A 4,863-nucleotide genomic window follows, 5' to 3' on the forward strand; every position below is an offset into this window, starting at 1 on the left:
AAAAAATATAACCATTCGTTGTTCATTAAAAAGTGACTAGTTCATTAGGAATTTTTTTTTCAAAAATATTCAAGATTTTAAAGTTTTAAGGATCCAAAAAAACAATCAAGCGTCAGAGCCCTAAACATCTTGAGCAGTTTGCACTATGGGACATTAAATCTGAATTGCTTGCATTAATCGACGAACAGGTGATATTTTTTCAAAAGACGAACATTTCAAAAGATCCTATCAACTTTGATCTCTTCATCGAGTTTCTCTTTAGTTAATAACTGCAAAAACATTCCTGTTGTATTTGACATTCTAGATGCTAGCTAAGAACCTCTTTTATCAATCTATGTGGCAAAAATAGCAAGAAATATGTTTGTATAGCTGTTGTTATAAAAAGAGAAAGTCGACGAAGAGAACCGTTCAACGCGGAGAGGCCCTTTGGAATTTTTCATCTAGTATTAGGAAGGGACGCCATTTTCAGGGTTTGCCATGGTCGTAGCAAAATCTTGATTCGAACTCAAGCTGAACATTTAATTAGGTCCTAAGTAACATTGACAGGTTCTCTTCGTCGACTTTTTCGTTCTGTATCTCCACGGCCAAGTTAAGACTTTCCCAGTTATTTTCAGATCTATAAAAGAAGCTTTTATCTAGCATCTAATTCGACAAACACGGCATGAAACGGTTCTGTATCCAAGTTATTAACGAAAGAGTAAGTCGATGGAGAGAATCGAGCAATGTTACTTAGGACCTAATGCATTGTTCAGCTTGAACTGATCTTTTTTTTTCAATTCGAGCATGATAAATCAAATGCTCGAATCGAAAAAGAACTGTGTTGCAAAACGATCCTCACCACCTGTGAAGTGTTCATCCCAGAGGGAACTCGAGATGGGTCGAACATACCGGGGCTAAACGACTTTTTACGTATAGATTATATGGTAATCCGAGTGTTATTGGGAGGGGGTGGGTGCAAATGTGCTTCACCACCCATATGGTTTCGACTTGGTCATCGATGTAAATATTTGCTAACGGTTATCGTTATACCATGTCCAGACTAGGGAATCAAGGAGCTATAAGAAGTTTTCTTGATACAAGAACAATGTAGCACAATTGACCTTGTATCACTAAAACCTTTATTATAAGACGTTACAACTCGCTATTCCAAACGTAGCATTTACTACGTTAATCTCTTTATCATTTCATTATTTAGCAGTTATCGAATCTATCAATTTTTGAACTAGCATATTATCACTAATCACAGCTTAGTTTTCGATCAATTATTCACATAATCGACATAAAATTTTCTACCGGTCTAGTTACAGTTACATTTTTAATCACACTTTTTTGTCGAAAGTTTCAGTAGTGGTCAGTGGCGAAAGTGTCCCAAACTTAATTAAATAAAATGCAACGTTGTGTTAAATGTTGTATAACGTTTGACTCGGTTATAAAAATCTAAAATATGAACATCATATATCTTGCAAATGGGATTTACTGAGGGACTCGACAGTTGGTGTAATCTACTTTTATTTCTATGCACATTCGATTTCAATCAAATAGCTAATCATTATTGATTTATTGTCAATTTAAATGTAAAATCCAGTTTGTATCAGAAAAATCAGCAATTTCCAGGACAAAGCTCATCAGCAATTTCCAGGATAATAAATTATGTATTTAGCTTGATGAACAAGTCTGTTGAACACGCTACCACTCTGGCCAAATCTAAAATATGTACATTGTTTTCCTTTCAAATACTGAAATGAGCTCCTTTCAGAAGCAATAAAACAAATATCTTGATTATATAAAAAATCGTCTCTGCTCAATGTGATAATAAATTATGACCTTTTTTCTGTGACTTCCAACTTTTTCTTAAAATTTAATATACAATCATTCAAATCAAATTTACATAACAAATATCCCGTCTCTAATCTTGCAAAAAATCCTAGCTTACAAAAAAGTATCCATCGACCGTGACAGGACTCGAACCTGCAATCTTCGGATCCGAAGTCCGACGCCTTCTCCATTAGGCCACACGGCCAATTCGATGGTGGGGAGAGCCAGCAGCCGAATTTAAACCTTAGCCGGGAAGCGTTGCAAATATGAAGTACGCATGACTCGGGATGTGCTTGGATTAGTATTAGTTGTCCATTCATCTGGTAGCTGGAAAACCGGTGTAGAGTGTGAGAGAGCGAGAGCATTTATTTCGTTCAACCTTCGAATCCATTTGTGTTGATGACCACTAATGAGCCTTTCTTTACTCCAGCGGTGTTTCTCATTTACGTGAGTGCGAAAAAAGCTAAAAATCTTCCCTCTCCAAACACAAATAAACTCGTTGTTAATATGCTGAAGTGTGAGAGCACATACTTCGAATAAAATCCTCTTTACCATCATTTTCGTTCATATTCACCATACACATCACGAATAGGTGACTGCTGTGGTGAGTAACAACTTCTGCAGCTGTTGTATTATCAGTGTATGCTAATCGTACGTACGAATGCACGACAAGCATACAAGTAGGGGATATCATTCGCCCCTTCGGTGCTGGTGAACGTACTTAACCATACATTTATGAAGCAAATAAATACCCATGGACACAAATTATAAATTGAACCTCAAGCTTAAATTATATCCAATGTCGTTTTCGTTTTTGCGGTGTAGCACCGGTGTAGTGTAAGCAGGAATAAGCGCGAGTCTTTGACAGCTCAACGTCATTTGTTTGTAAACAAAGGTCATCCTATATTTGCACCCTAAATTATTTCGGTGCACGGCAGTAGTAGCTACACCGCAAAAACGAAAACGACGTAATTCAAATCAATTTGTTTTGCTCGACCTCTAGATTTTTGATTTACATTTTACGTTAAACATTGCGTACATCGCGTTCTACTTTAAATTTGATACAGTATACAGTAATATCTCCATTTATCCGATGGGTGGGTGGTTGATATTCTGCAGATAACTAGTTTATGGTTTACACCTGTTGACACTAATCACATACACAAAATCAGCGTAATTGGTTGAAGGACATCCGAAAAACAGCGGTGAGTTGACGGTACCATCCATAAATGGAAGGATTGGATTGGAGGTAGGTAGATTGAAATGCATTATTGTACTGCCAGCTTAGGGCGGCCTAAACGTTTATACCACGTTCAGACTACACGTTATAATAATTATCGACATCGCTAAAAATCTGCTATTTATCAATTTTATCTAGTTGTACGCGTCATTGGGACGGTACTTATGGATATTTTTTTATCGCTTTTGAAAATTTAGTCGATTGCTGAATTTGTGTATGGGCCCAAATTAAGGGCATTTAGGCCGACATTACATCCATTTCCCCTATCTCAACAACATTTGAAAGCTGTCAAATTTAATGCAACTTTCGCCGTTCTCACCTTTTCAGCGTTTTCTTGATGCTGATATCTTTTACATGTATTGGGAAATGCACCAACTGGTTTTGTATACCAACCTAGAAAAAAATGAGAGGAAACTAATAGTACGTTCAGACTATAGAGTTATAACATGTTATAGCGCTATCTTGATGGTGGTTTATGTGTTGAAATTATTTGACAACCGCTATAACATGTTATAACTGCTCAGTCTGGCCAGCGTTTAAACTTCAAAGTTCAAGATTGAACTTTATTCGGAATTTTGAAGACGATGATTATTGTCATTAAAGCGCAAAACTGAAATTCGGTGGTACGATCTGACAAATCATTTTATTCCGGTTTTTGTCCTAACAAACAATATTATCGTTGAATCGTTACCGGAACACGTCGTTAAGCAAAATAACCATAACAATTTTATTAGAGATATATAACAGAGACTCATGTAATTTTACACCAACGGTAGATGAGAGTAACTCAGAATTGAGTCGAATTCGGTTCAAAACTGCAAAAGGGGGGTTAATCAAAGGATGAGTAAAATTTTCCTCGATTTGCCTCAAAAATCGGCTCGAATTTCATGAAAATCTGTGAATATTATTCTACTCAGTCTACAAATATACTTGTAAACCCCACTTTTTGCTATTTTAATTATAATTTGACTCAATTCTGAGTTATTCACATCGGCCGTGCATCAGTAGCACCTGGACAACTCGGACACTTCGTTGCATTTAATTTGCATTTGACAACTGTTTTGACACATGAAATTTCGGTTGGCGAATGTCGTTATTGTCGTTCCATTCTTCGTTCGCTAGGTGAGCAGATAACACTTTAAACGTTTAAAGGTTTTTGTTTTGCCTTAAGAAATGAAATCATTGCTGGATTTACATACGTGAGAATTAAACAAGAGGTAATTAAAAAAACAATTTTCGTGCTGGTAACAAAAAATGGTGGAACTTTTTTTCCTTTGTTATTAGAGTCCGAAAAATGTACGATCAGCTCCCGATGTGTGAAGTTATTTTTTTTTTCATATATTAGAGTTTAGTGTGTACAATGTTATTAAATAGCAGTTGATTTAAATTTTAGTAGACCCGGTATTATGAAGGTTTTTACGGTCCAGGGATATCACATCAGTTTTTATGGTATCAAAAGACGTAACAACAATAAAGACCATGTCGCATGCTAAGATTGTTATGAAAAACACAATATGATCACCATGACAAGTAACATTATTTTAAAATTTGTCATTTACAAAAGATAAATATTATTTTGATTTCCTGCTCAGACTTAAACCAAGAAAAATAATCTAAATTCTGGCTGGGGCTCAATCAATTTTGCGAGAACTCAAGATTACATACAAAGTAAAATCTCAGATTCGGAGACATGAAATAATGTTGGACAACTATGGAAAATTTACAACATTTCATAGGTTAAGTGAGCCAGTTATGGCACTAGTTGTTCAGCTTTTGTCCCTAGGGCCTAACTCAAAATTGAAATAAAT

The 4,863-nt window shown here is 35.8% G+C and overlaps 1 non-coding gene across 1 annotated transcript; it reads right to left on the minus strand.

Annotated features, from left to right (window-relative positions):
• Positions 1-1,947: 1,947 nt before the first annotated feature.
• On the minus strand, positions 1,948-2,020 carry TRNAR-UCG (transfer RNA arginine (anticodon UCG)). Its single transcript has one exon. It is a non-coding gene; the product is annotated as a tRNA-Arg (tRNA).
• Positions 2,021-4,863: the final 2,843 nt, after the last annotated feature.

Source organism: Ochlerotatus camptorhynchus, unplaced genomic scaffold (assembly GCF_037179485.1).
Source record: "Ochlerotatus camptorhynchus isolate MF236.1 unplaced genomic scaffold, CSIRO-AGI_Acam_v1.1 ptg000137l, whole genome shotgun sequence".
Lineage (NCBI taxonomy): Eukaryota > Metazoa > Arthropoda > Insecta > Diptera > Culicidae > Ochlerotatus > Ochlerotatus camptorhynchus.